Here is a 14,108-nt window from a genome sequence, read left to right on the forward strand (position 1 = left end):
CCCAGGTTGCGCGGAACGTAGAAATGACCATAACTTTCACACTGGTAGCAATTATTCGTTTTATACAATGGAAAAACTGTTCTATTTATATTGTATTTTATGCTTCTGGCGTTGACTATTTAGGCACTAACTATTGGATCTTTTGGAGCAACGCCCTAGAGTGAAGCCTAGGTTGCTCGGAATGTAGAAATGACCATAACTTTCACACTGATTGCAATTATTCGTTTTATACGATGGAAAAACTGTTGCATCTTTATCGTATTTTATGCTTCTGGCGTTGACTTCTTAGGCCGTAACTATTCGATCTGGTGGAGCAACGCCCTGGAGTGAAACCTGGGTTGCGCGGAACGTAGAAATGACCATAACTTTCACACTGGTTGCAATTATTCGTTTTATATGGTGGAAAAACTGTTGTATTTATATCGTATTTTATGCTTCTGGCGTTGACTTCTTAGGCCCTAACTATTCCACTGGTAGCAATTATTCGTTTTATACAATGGAAAAACTGTTCTATTTATTTTGTATTTAATGCTTCGGGCGTCGACTTCTAAGCTCCTAACTGTATGATCTGGAGGAGCAACGCCCTAGAGTGAAGCCTAGGTTGCCCGGAACGTAGAAATGACCATCACTTTCACACGGGTTGCAATTATTCCTGTTATAGGATGGAAAGACTGTTGTATTTTTATTGTATTTTATACCTCAGGCGCTGACTTCTGAGGCCGTAGCTATTCGATGTGGTGGAAGAAGTCCATACAGTGAAGCCTAGGTTCTCCGGAACCTAAAAATGACCACAACTTTCACACTGGTCGCAATTATTTGTTTTATACGATGGAAAAGCTGTTGTATTTATATCGTATTTTATGCTTCTGGCGTTGACTTTTTAGGACCTAACTATTCGATCTGGTGGAGCCATGCCTCAGAGTTAAGTCTAGGATACCCGAAACGACGAAATGATCATTACTTTCACACTCTTTGCAATTATTCCTTTTATACGATGGAAAAGCTGTTGTATTTATATCGTATTTTATGCTTCTGGCGTTGACTTCTAAGGACCTAACTATTCGATCTGGTGGAGCAGCGCCCTAGAGTGAAGCCTAGGTTGCTCGGAATGTAGAAATGACCATAACTTTCACACTGATTGCAATTATTCGTTTTATACGATGGAAAAACTGTTGCATCTTTATCGTATTTTATGCTTCTGGCGTTGACTTCTTAGGCCGTAACTATTTGATCTGGTGGAGCAACGCCCTGGAGTGAAACCTGGGTTGCCCGGATCGTAGAAATGACAATAACTTTCACACTGTTTGCTATTATTCATTTTGTACGATGGAAAAACTGTTGTATTTATATTGTATTTTATGCCTCTGGCGTTGACTTCTAAGGCCGTAGCTATTAGATGTGGTGGAGCAACTCCCTAGAGAGACGCCTAGGTTGCCCGGAACGTAGAAATGACCATTACTTTTGCAATGTTTGCAACTATTCATTTTATACGTTGGAATAACTGTTGTACTTATATTGTATTTTATCCTTCTGGCGTTGAATTCTAAATCCCTAGCTATTCGATCTGGTAGAGCAACGCCCTAGAGTGAAACCTAGGTTATCCGGAACGTAGAAATGACCAGTACATTCACACTGGTTGCAGTTATCCCTGTTAAACGATGGAAAAACTGTTGCATCTTTATTGTATTTTATGCTTCTGCCGCTGACTTCTAAGGCCGTAACTATTCGATCTGGTGGAGCAACGCCCTAGAGTGAAGCCTAGGTTGGCCGGAACGTGGAAATGACCATTACTTTCACACTGGTTGCAATTATTCGTTTTATATGGTGGAAAAACTGTTGTATTTATATTGTATTTTATGCTTCTGGCGTTGACTGCTAAGGCCCTAACTATTCGATTAGGTGGAGCAACGCCCTAGAGTGAAGCCTAGGTTGCTCGAAATGTAGAAATGACCATAACTTTCACACTGCTTGCAATTATTCGTTTTATACGATGGAAAAGCTGTTGTATTTATATCGTATTTTATGCTTCTGGCGTTGACTTCTTAGGCCCTAACTATTCCACTGGTAGCAATTATTCGTTTTATACAATGGAAAAACTGTTCTATTTATTTTGTATTTAATGCTTCGGGCGTCGACTTCTAAGCCCCTAACTGTTTGATCTGGAGGAGCAGCGCCCTAGAGTGAAGCCTAGGTTTCCCGGAACGTAGAAATCACCATAACTTTCACACTGGTTGCTATTATTCGTTTTATACGATGGACAAACTGTTATATTTATATTGTATTTTATGCTTCTGGCGTTGACTTCTTAGGCCCTAACTATTCGATCTTGTGGAACAACGCCCTAGAGTGAAGCCTAGGTTGCCTGGAACGTAGAAATGACCATCACTTTCACACGGGTTGCAATTATTCCTGTTATAGGATGGAAAGACTGTTGTATTTTTATTGTATTTTATACCTCAGGCGCTGACTTCTGAGGCCGTAGCTATTCGATGTGGTGGAAGAAGGCCATACAGTGAAGCCTAGGTTGCCCGGAACGTAGAAATGTCCAGTACTTTCATACTGTTTGCAGTTATTCCTGTTATACGATGGAAAAACTTTTGCATCTTTATTGTATTTTATGCTTCTGGCGTTGACTTCTTAGGCCCTAACTATTCCACTGGTAGCAATTATTCGTTTTATACAATGGAAAAACTGTTCTATTTATTTTGTATTTAATGCTTCGGGCGTCGACTTCTAAGCTCCTAACTGTTTGATCTGGAGGAGCAACGCCCTAGAGTGAAGCCCAGGTTGCCCGGAACGTAGAAATGACCATAACTTTCACACTGGTTGCTATTATTCGTTTTATACGATGGAAAAACTGTTATATTTATATTGTATTTTATGCTTCTGGCGTTGACTTCTTAGGCCCTAACTATTCGATCTTGTGGAACAACGCCCTAGAGTGAAGCCTAGGTTGCCTGGAACGTAGAAATGACCATCACTTTCACACGGGTTGCAATTATTCCTGTTATAGGATGGAAAGACTGTTGTATTTTTATTGTATTTTATACCTCAGGCGCTGACTTCTGAGGCCGTAGCTATTCGATGTGGTGGAAGAAGTCCATACAGTGAAGCCTAGGTTCTCCGGAACGTAAAAATGACCACAACTTTCACACTGGTCGCAATTATTTGTTTTATACGATGGAAAAGCTGTTGTATTTATATCGTATTTTATGCTTCTGGCGTTGACTTCTTAGGCCCTAACTATTCCATCTGGTGGAACAACGCCCTAGAATAAAGCCCAGGTTGCGCGGAACGTAGAAATGACCATAACTTTCACACTGGTAGCAATTATTCGTTTGATACAATGGAAAAACTGTTCTATTTATTTTGTATTTAATGCTTCGGGCGTTGACTTCTAAGGCCCTAACTATTCGATCAGGTGGAGCAACGCCCTAGAGTGAAGCCTAGGTTGCCCGGAACGTAGAAATGATCATTACTTTCACACTGTTTGCAATTATTCCTTTTATACGATGGAGAAACTGTTGCATCTTTATCGTATTTTATGCTTCTGGCGTTGACTTCTTAGGCCGTAACTACTCGATCTGGTGGAGCAACGCCCTGGAGTGAAACCTGGGTTGCCGGGAACGCAGAAATGACCACTACTATCACACTGGTTGCAAATTATTCCTGCTATACGATGGAAAAACTGTTGTATTTTTATTGCATTTTATGCTTCTGGCGTTCACTTCTTAGGCCCTAACTATTCGATCTGGTGGAACAACGGCCTAGGGTGAAGCCTAGGTAGCCCGGAACGTGGAAATGACCATAACTTTCACACTGATTGCAATTACTTGTTTTATACGATGGAAAAGCTGTTGTATTTATATCGTATTTTATGCTTCTGGCGTTGACTTCTTAGGCCCTAACTATTCCATCTGGTGGAGCACCGCCCTAGAGAGAAGCCTAGGTTGCTCGGAACGTAGAAATGACCATAACTTCCACACTGGTTGCAATTATTCGTTTAATACGATGGAAAAGCTGTTGTATTTATATCGTATTTTATGCTTCTGGCGTTGACTTCTTAGGCCCTAACTATTCCATCTGGTGGAACAACGCCCTAGGGTAAAGCCCAGGTTGCGCGGAACGTAGAAATGACCATAACTTTCACACTGGTAGCAATTATTCGTTTTATACGATGGAAAAACTGTTTTATTTATTTTGTATTTTATGCTTCGGGCGTTGACTTCTGAGGCCCTAACTATTCGATCTGGTGGAGCAACGCCCTAGAGTGAAGCCTAGGTTACCGAGAACGTAGAACTGACCATAACTTTCACACTGGTTGCAATTATTCGTTTTATACAATGGAAAAACTGTTCTATTTATATTGTATTTTATGCTTCTGGCGTTGACTACTTAGGCACTAACTATTGGATCTTGTGGAGCAACGCCCTAGAGTGATGCCTAGGTTGCTCGGAATGTAGAAATGACCATAACTTTCACACTGATTGCAATTACTCGTTTTATACGATGGAAAAACTGTTGCATCTTTATCGTATTTTATGCTTCTGGCGTTGACTTCTTAGGCCGTAGCTATTCGATCTGGTGGAGCAACGCCCTGGAGTGAAACCTGGGTTGCTCGGAACGTAGAAATGACCATAACTTTCACACTGGTAGCAATTATTCGTTTTATACAATGGAAAAGCTGTTCTATTTATATTGTATTTTATGCTTTTGGCGTTGACTTCTTAGGCCCTAACTATTCGATCTGGTGGAACAACGGCCTAGGGTGAAGCCTAGGTTGCCCGGAACGTAGAAATGACCATTACTTTCACACTGTTTGCAATTATTCCTTTTATACGGTGGAACAGCTGTTGTATTTATATCGTATTTTATGCTTCTGGCGATGACTTCTCAGGCCCTAACTATTCGATCTGCTGGAGCAACGCCCTAGGGTGAAGCCTAGGTTGCCCGGAACGTAGAAATGACCTTTACTTTTACAATGTTTGTAATTATTCATTTTATACGATGGAAAAACTTTTGTTTTTGCATTGTATTTTATTCTTCTGGCGTTGACTTCTTAGGCCCTAACTATTCGATCTGGTGGTACAACGCCCTAGGGTGAAGACTAGGTTGCCGGAACATGGAAATGACCATTACTTTCGGACTGTTTGCAAATATACATTATATACGATGGAAAAGCTGTTGTATTTAATTGTATTTTGTACTTCTGGCGTTGACTTCTTAGGCACTATCTATTTAATCTGGTAGAGCACCGCCCTAGAGTGAAGCATAAGTAGACCGGAACGTAGAAATGACCATAACTTTCACACCGGTAGCAACTATTCGTTTTATACGATGGAAAAACTGTTCTATTTATTTTGTATTTTATACTTCGGGCGTTGACTTCTGAGGCTCTAACTATTCAATCTGTTGGTGTAACGCCCTAGGGTGAAGCCTAGGTTGCCCGGAAAGTAGAAATGACCATAACTTTCATACTGGTTGCAATTATTCGTTTTATATGGTGGAAAAACTGTTGTATTTATATTGTATTTTACGCTTCTGGCGTTGACTTCTAAGGCCCTAACTATTCGATCAGGTGGAGCAACGCCCTAGAGTGAAGCCTAGGTTGCTCGAAATGTAGAAATGACCATAACTTTCACACTGGTTGCAATTATTCGTCTTATACGATGGAAAAGCTGTTGTATTTATATCGTATTTTATGCTTCTGGCGTTGACTTCTTAGGCCCTAACTATTCCACTGGTAGCAATTATTCGTTTTATACAATGGAAAAACTGTTCTATTTATTTTGTATTTAATGCTTCGGGCGTCGACTTCTAAGCTCCTAACTGTTTGATCTGGAGGAGCATCGCCCTAGAGTGAAGCCTAGGTTGCCGGGAACGTAGAAATGACCATAACTTTCACACTGGTTGCTATTATTCGTTTTATACGATGGAAAAACTGTTATATTTATATTGTATTTTATGCTTCTGGCGTTGACTTCTTAGGCCCTAACTATTCGATCTTGTGGAACAACGCCCTAGAGTGAAGCCTAGGTTGCCTGGAACGTAGAAATGACCATCACTTTCACACGGGTTGCAATTATTCCTGTTATGGGATGGAAAGACTGTTGTATTTTTATTGTATTTTATACCTCAGGCGCTGACTTCTGAGGCCGTAGCTATTCGATGTAGTGGAAGAAGTCCATACAGTGAAGCCTAGGTTCTCCGGAACGTAAAAATGACCACAACTTTCACACTGGTCGCAATTATTTGTTTTACACGATGGAAAAGCTGTTGTATTTATATCGTATTTTATGCTTCTGGCGTTGACTTTTTAGGCCCTAACTATTCGATCTGGTGGAGCAATGCCTCAGAGTTAAGTCTAGGATACCCGAAACGCCGAAATGATCATTACTTTCACACTGTTTGCAATTATTCCTTTTATACGATGGAAAAGCTGTTGTATTTATATCGTATTTTATGCTTCTGGCGTTGACTTCTAAGGACCTAACTATTCGATCTGGTGGAGCAGCGCCCTAGAGTGAAGCCTAGGTTGCTCGGAATGTAGAAATGACCATAACTTTCACACTGATTGCAATTATTCGTTTTATACGATGGAAAAACTGTTGCATCTTTATCGTATTTCATGCTTCTGGCGTTGACTTCTTAGGCCGTAACTATTTGATCTGGTGGAGCAACGCCCTGGAGTGAAACCTGGGTTGCCCGGATCGTAGATGTTAGAATCGCTTAAAGGAAGTGATCTAACTGGGGTCCGGACAAGGTGAGAATGAGGGTACAGAAAGAAACAAATACTCGATTAAATTTAAGTCGGCCCTTAAAAGGGCTTAAGTACGACGTTTATTATAATTTTTCTTTGTCTTTGGGGGCTGGGGGTGGTTGAGGTCCTCGGCGGCTCCTTTGGTGGTCGGCGGTGAATCCGAGGGCCTTGTTTTTGGACGCCGGTCAGCGACGTTGGCGTCTGAAACGAAAATAGCGGCAGAACCGCGACGGTAAGCGAGAGCGTAAGTCAAGCTATACCAAATGGTACCGACTCCTGGCTGTGACAACAAGCCTGTATGGAGGGGATAGCAATACCTTGCTTGTAAAGCAAAGGTAAAGCAGTGGACTGTATGATCGACGTTCCTTTAAAAATTAAAGGGATCGTCGACCTGCAAGTGCGTAGAGAGGAGAAACCTCTTCTCTACGTCTTATGCACCTTTTAAAGAGGAGCACGTCGGTTGAATCCCTGCGAGAGCAGAGATTCGCGAGCGTTGAAATGCACTGTCCCTAGCTGGTGCTAGGCTCAGAGGCAGGTGACGGCCAGAGTCTTCACTACACCGTTCACCGCGCCGTGTGCATCTATTCGTCACACGGGGGTTGCTTCTAAACGGTTAGTGAGGCGCGAGTAACGTAGAGGTGATAGGCACTTACGTTTACTCTGTCTGGATTTGCCCGTCAAACAAGGCTACTGAGCAGTGGGTTCGGTGCTCTTCCGACGATATGCAACCTCAGAGAATCGTGAAAATCACCGATTCCAAGAGTGTGTTCAATCGTTTTTTTGCAATCTCTTTTTTGCAAGCTGATTCGTCTGTCGCACGTATAATACGTGTTGATCGAACAGATGAATAGACTAAGCCGCAAGAGAAGATCGTTCGGTCAGTGAGGATTCTGCTCTTCGAGTACTTCGAGCTTGTTGGAGAAGCCAAGAAGCTCTGTTTGAAGTAACCTCGAAATGGCTGTACTTCTACTGATCGAACTGTTACCTGTCAAAGACTGGCACAAGACTGACTGCGAGAGTTGCGCGTGTCTCCGCGAAAGCGCGGAATACGCTCGTTAGCCGCCACGCGGCGCTCGCTAATCAAACTGTGTCCTTTTCTAATCTTCGACAACTTTCTCTCTCTTTCCTTCAGGCTCGAACAGCTGACACAGGTCGTTCACCTGTTCGAGTTTAACTGTAATTTTCTAAAAACGAGTCCTTCGTCAAATTCACCGTGTTTGTTATTAGTGACACTGAATCCCCAACCGAAGGCGACCTTCGGTTGGGCGCGTCGATCAACATACAACGGCTTTTCGTAACGAAATAGAGTTCTCAATATATTAACTCTTTTTTAAACAGTAGAAATGACAATAACTTTCACACTGTTTGCTATTATTCATTTTGTACGATGGAAAAACTGTTGTATTTATATTGTATTTTATGCCTCTGGCGTTGACTTCTAAGGCCGTAGCTATTAGATGTGGTGGAGCAACTCCCTAGAGAGACGCCTAGGTTGCCCGGAACGTAGAAATGACCATTACTTTTACAATGTTTGCAACTATTCATTTTATACGTTGGAATAACTGTTGTACTTATATTGTATTTTATCCTTCTGGCGTTGAATTCTAAATCCCTAGCTATTCGATCTGGTAGAGCAACGCCCTAGAGTGAAACCTAGGTTATCCGGAACGTAGAAATGACCAGTACATTCACACTGGTTGCAGTTATCCCTGTTAAACGATGGAAAAACTGTTGCATCTTTATTGTATTTTATGCTTCTGCCGCTGACTTCTAAGGCCGTAACTATTCGATCTGGTGGAGCAACGCCCTAGAGTGAAGCCTAGGTTGGCCGGAACGTGGAAATGACCATTACTTTCACACTGGTTGCAATTATTCGTTTTATACAATGGAAAAACTGTTCTATTTATTTTGTATTTAATGCTTCGGGCGTCGACTTCTAAGCCCCTAACTGTTTGATCTGGAGGAGCAACGCCCTAGAGTGAAGCCTAGGTTGCTCGAAATGTAGAAATGACCATAACTTTCACACTGCTTGCAATTATTCGTTTTATACGATGGAAAAGCTGTTGTATTTATATCGTATTTTATGCTTCTGGCGTTGACTTCTTAGGCCCTAACTATTCCACTGGTAGCAATTATTCGTTTTATACAATGGAAAAACTGTTCTATTTATTTTGTATTTAATGCTTCGGGCGTCGACTTCTAATCCCCTAACTGTTTGATCTGGAGGAGCAGCGCCCTAGAGTGAAGCCTAGGTTGCCCGGAACGTAGAAATCACCATTACTTTCACACTGGTTGCTATTATTCGTTTTATACGATGGAAAAACTGTTATATTTATATTGTATTTTATGCTTCCGGCGTTGACTTCTAAGGCCCTAACTATTCAATCTGTTGGAGCAACGCCCTAGGGTGAAGCCTAGGTTGCCCGGAAAGTAGAAATGACGTTGACTTCCATACTGGTTGCAATTATTCGTTTTATATGATGGAAAAGCTGTTGTATTTATATCGTTCTTTATGCTTCTGGCGTTGACTTCTTAGGCCCTAACTATTCCATCTGGTGGAACAACGCACTAGGGTAAAGCCCAGATTGCGCGGAACGTAGAAATGACCATAACCTTCACACTGGTAGCAATTTTTCGTTTTATACGATGGAAAAACTGTTTTATTTATTTTGTATTTTAAGCTTCGGGCGTTGTCTTCTAAGGCCCTAACTATTCGATCTGGTGGAGCAACGCCCTAGAGTGAAGCCTAGGTTATCCGGAACGTAGAAATGACCAGTACATTCACACTGTTTGCAGTTATCCCTGTTACACGATGGAAAAACTTTTGCATCTTTATTGTATTTTGTGCTTCTGGCGTTGACTTCTAAGGCCCTAACTATTCCATTTGGTGGCGCAACGCCCTAGAGTGGAGCCTTGGTTGCCCGGTACGTAGAAATGACCATTACGTTCACACTGTTTGCAAATATACATTATATGCGATGGAAAAGCTGTTGTATTTATATCGTATTTTATGCTTCTGGCGTTGACTTCTAAGGCCCTGAGCTATTCGATCTGGTGGAGCAACGCCCTAGAGTGAAGCCTAGCTCGCCCGGAACGTACAAATGACCATAACTTTCACACTGGTTGCTATTATTCGTTTTATACGAGGGAAAAAAAAGTTATATTTATGTTGTATTTTATGCTTCTGGCGTTGACTTCTTAGGCCCTAACTATTCGATCTGGTGGAGCAATGCCTCAGAGTCAAGTCTAGGATGCCCGAAACCACGAAATGATCATTACTTTCACGCTTGTAGCAATTATTCGTTTTATACGATGGAAAACCTGTTGTATTTATATCGTATTTTATGCTTCTGGCGTTGACTTCTTAGGCCCTAACTATTCCATCTGGTGGAGCAACGGCCTAGGGTGAAGCCTAGGTTGCCCGGAAAGTGGAAATGACCATAACTTTCACACTGGTAGCAATTATTCGTTTTAGGCGATGGAAAAACTGTTGTATTTATTTTATATTTTATGCTACGGGCGTTGACATCTAAGGCCCTAACTATTCGATCTGGTGGAGCAACGCCCTAGAGTGAAGCCTATGTTGCTCGGAAAGTAGAAATGACCATAAGTTTCATACTGGTTGCAATTATTCGTTTTATACGATGGAAAAACTGTTGTATTTATATTGTATTTTATGCTTCTGGCGTTGACTTCTAAGGCACTAACTATTCGATCTGGTGGAACAACGACCTAGGGTGAAGCCTAGGTTGCCCGGAACGTAGAATTGGCCATCACTTTCAAACTGGTTGCAATTATTCCTGTTATTTGATGGAAACACTGTTGTATTTTTATTGCATTTCATGCTTCGGGCGTTGACTTCTAAGGCCCTAACTATTCAATCTGTTGGAGCAACGCAATAGGGTGAAGCCTAGGTTGCCCGGCAAGTAGAAATGACGTTAACTTTCATACTGGTTGCAATTATTCGTTTTATACGATGGAAAAACTGTTCTATTTATTTTTATTTAATGCTTCGGGCGTTCACTTCCTAGGCCCTAACTATTCGATCTGGTGGAACAACGGCCTAGGGTGAAGCCTAGGTTGCCCGGAACGTAGAAATGATCATAACTTTTACACTGGTAGCAATTATTCGTTTTATACAATGGAAAAACTGTTCTATTTATCTTGTATTTAGTGCTTCGGGCGTTGGCTTCTAAGGCCCTAACTGTTTGATCTGGTGGAGCAACGCCCTAGAGTGGAGCCTAGGTTGCCCGGAACGTAGAAATGACCATAACTTTCATACTGGTTGCAATTATTCGTTTTATACGATGGAAAAACTGTTGTATTTATATTGCATTTTATGCTTCTGGCGTTCACTTCTTAGGCCCTAACTTTCGATCTGGTGGAACAACGCCCTAGGGTGAAGCCTAGGTTGCCCGGAACGTAGAAATGACTATAACTTTTACACTGGTAGCAATTATTCGTTTTATACGATGGAAGAGCTGTTGTATTTATATTGTATTTTATGCCCCTGGCGTTGACTTCTAAGGCCGTAGCTATTAGATGTGGTGGAGCAACGCCCTAGAGTGACGCCTAGGGTAATCGGAACGTAGAAATGACCAGTACATTCACACTGGTTGCAGTTATCCCTGTTAAACGATGGAAAAACTGTTGCATCTTTATTGTATTTTATGCTTCTGCCGCTGACTTCTAAGGCCGTAACTATTCGATCTGGTGGAGCAACGCCCTAGAGTGAAACCTAGGTTACCCGGAACGTAGAAATGACCAGTACTTTCATACTGTCTGCAGTTATTCCTGTTATACGATGGAAAAACTTTTGCATCTTTATTGTTTTTTATGCTTCTGGCGCTGACTTCTAAGTCCCTAGCTATTCGGTCTGGTGGAGCAACGCCCTTGAGTGGAGCCTACGTTGCCCGGAACGTAGAAATGACCATTACTTTCACTATGTTTGCAGTTATTCATTTTATACGATGGAAAAACTTTTGTACTTATATTGTATTTTATACTTCTGGCGTTGACTTCTTAGGCCCTAACTATTCGATCTGGTGGAACAACGCCCTAGAGTGAAGCCTAGGTTGCTTGGAACGTAGAAATGACCATAACTTTCACACTGGTTGCCATTATTCGTTTTCTACGATGGAAAAGCTGTTGCATTTCTATCGTATTTTATGCTTCTGGCGTTGACTTCTTAGGCCCTAACTATTCCATCTGGTGGAACCACGCCCTAGGGTGAAGCCTAGGTTGCCGGAATGTAGAAATGACCTGTACTTTCACACTGGTTGCAGTTATTCGTTTTATACAATGGAACAACTGTTCTACTTTGTTGTATTTTATGCTTCTGGCGTTGACTTCTTAGGCCCTAACTATTCCATCTGGTGGGACAACGCCCTACGGTGAAGCCTAGGTAGCCCGGAACGTAGAAATGATCATAACTTTCACACTGGAAACAATTATTCGTTTTATACATGGAACAGCAGTTCTATTTATTTTGTATTTTATGCTTCGGGCGTTAGCATCTAGGGCCCTAACTGTTCGATCTGGTGGAGCAACGCCCTAGAGTGAAGCCTAGGTTGCCCGGAACGTAGAAATGACCATAACTTTCACACTGGTTGCTATTATTCGTTTTATACGATGGAAAAACTGTTATATTTATATTGTATTTTATGCTTCTGGCGTTGACTTCTTAGGCCCTAGCTATTCGGTCTGGTGGAACAACGCCCTAGAGTGAAACCTGGATTACCCGGAACGTAGAAATGAGCTGTACTTTCACACTGTTTGCAGTTATTCCTGTTATAGGATGGAACAACTGTTGCATCTTTATTGTATTTTATGCTTCTGGCGTTGACTTCTTAGGCCCTAACTATTCGATCTCGTGGACCATCGTCCTAGAGTGAAGCCTAGGGTGCCCGGAACGTAGAAATGACCATAGCTTGCACACTGGTTACCATTATTCGTTTTATACGATGGAAAAGCTGTTGTATTTGTATCGTATTTTATGCTTCTGGCGTTGACTTCTTAGGCCCTAACTATTCCATCTGGTGGAACAACGCCCAAGAGTGATGCCTAGGGTGCCCGGAACGTAGAAATGACCATTACCTTCACGCTTGCTGCAATTATTCCTGTTATACGATGACAAAACTGTTGTACTTTTATTGCATTTTATGCTTCAGTCGTTGACTTCTACGGCCGTAGCTATTCGATGTGGTGGAGTAATGCCCTAGAGTGAAACCTGGGTTACCCGGATCGTAGAAATGACCATCACTTTCAAACTGGTTGCAATTATTCCTGTTATACAATGGAAAGCTGTTGTATTTTTATTTCATTTTATGCTTCGGGCATTGACTTCTAAGGCCCTAACTATTCAATCTGTTGGAGCAACGCCCTAGGGTGAAGCCTAGGTTGCTCGAAAAGTAGAAATGACCATAAGTTTCATACTGGTTGCAATTATTCGTTTTATACGATGGAAAAACTGTTGTATTTATATTGTATTTTATGCTTCTGGCGTTGACTTCTAAGGCACTAACCATTCGATCTGGTGGAGCAACGCCCTAGAGTGAAGCCTAGGTTGCCCGGAACGTAGAATTGGCCATCACTTTCAAACTGGTTGCAATTAATCCTGTTATACGATGGAAAAACTGTTGTATTTTTATTGCCTTTTATGCTTCGGGCGTTGACTTCTAAGGCCCTAACTATTCAATCTGTTGGAGCAACGCAATAGGGTGAAGCCTAGGTTGCCCGGGAAGTAGAAATGACGTTAACTTTCATACTGGTTGCAATTATTCGTTTTATACGATGGAAAAACTGTTCTATTTATTTTTATTTAATGCTTCGGGCGTTGGCTTCTAAGACCCTAACTGTTTGATCTGGTGGAGCAACGCCCTAGAGTGAAGCCTAGGTTGCCCGGAACGTAGAAGTGACCATAACTTTCACACTGGTTGCTATTATTCGTTTTATACGATGGAAAAACTGTTATATTTATTTTGTATTTTATGCTTCGGGCGTTGACTTCTAAGGCCCTAACTGTTTGATGTGGTGGAGCAACGCCCTAGAGTGAAGCTTAGGTTGCCCGGAACGTAGAAATGACCATAACTTTCGCACTGGTTCCTATTATTCGATATAAACGATGGAAAATCAGTTATATTTATATTGTATTTTATGCTTCTGGCGTTGACTTCTTAGGCCCTAACTAATCGATCTGGTGGAGCAACGCCCTAGAGTGAAGCCTAGGTTGCCCGGAACGTAGAAATACCATAACTTTCACACTGGTTGCTATTGATCGTTTTATACGATGGAAAAACTGTTATATTTATATTGTATTTTATGCTTCTGGCGTTGACTTCTTAGGCCC

Source organism: Calliopsis andreniformis, unplaced genomic scaffold, assembly GCF_051401765.1.
Source record: "Calliopsis andreniformis isolate RMS-2024a unplaced genomic scaffold, iyCalAndr_principal scaffold0014, whole genome shotgun sequence".
NCBI classification, from domain to species: Eukaryota; Metazoa; Arthropoda; class Insecta; order Hymenoptera; family Andrenidae; genus Calliopsis; species Calliopsis andreniformis.